Source organism: Halyomorpha halys, unplaced genomic scaffold (assembly GCF_000696795.3).
Source record: "Halyomorpha halys isolate HHAL.00 unplaced genomic scaffold, Hhal_1.1 Scaffold405.1, whole genome shotgun sequence".
In the NCBI taxonomy this organism is placed as follows: Eukaryota; Metazoa; Arthropoda; class Insecta; order Hemiptera; family Pentatomidae; genus Halyomorpha; species Halyomorpha halys.
In genome coordinates, this window is record NW_027109269.1 from 365,243 (window position 1) to 365,916 (window position 674).

The 674-nt window shown below is 31.8% G+C and overlaps 1 protein-coding gene across 2 annotated transcripts in view; it reads right to left on the bottom strand.

Moving 5' to 3' along the window:
* Positions 1-674, bottom strand: part of LOC106682324 (papilin) — a 59,291-nt gene that overhangs the window by 53,386 nt on the left and 5,231 nt on the right. The gene's annotated exons all lie outside the window — the stretch shown is intronic.

A 674-nucleotide genomic window follows, 5' to 3' on the forward strand; every position in this document is an offset into this window, starting at 1 on the left:
TTAAAAATCTCATAACTTTAAGAGTCGTGCGGGATACAACTTTTGTTTATCTCCCTACTTACGTCTCCATGTGTGGATTAGCGGATTAGTGCTGAAGTTATCGCTAATTTTGAGATTTTCGTAAAAAAATATCGAAGGACCGGGGAAGGAGAAAATTTAAAAAAAAAATATATGTTTTTCTATAGATATAAAAACTTTTAATTTAGAGTTTTCAAGGTGTAGGAAATAATATCAAATTTTTATTACTGCTTAAAATACGGCAGTTTAACAAAAGATAACAAAGCAGTTTGCATATGAATAGAATCAGAAGATCCCTCTGGCAAAAAAGTTGTTGCCATATCCCAGACTCTATATCTGCATTAACTATGTTATTTTAGTATCATACGACCTTTTGTTTTTGAGATAGGCAGTCCACATGAAAGACTTGGTTATTTGGATTCAGGAAACCTCAAAATGTGCCCATGTCCATGGAAAACTCAAAATTCGGAATTTTGTGCTAACGAAATACTTCCCCTTACTCTATATTCCGTATATGCATAACGGCATAACATACATAAATACTAATTGTAATAACTAAAAAAACACTGCGACAATTATATATAATGTTCTTAAAATTTTGGTTTCATTCTCCTTTTCCGTGCTGAAATGTCACAACCTGATTAACTATGACTTTA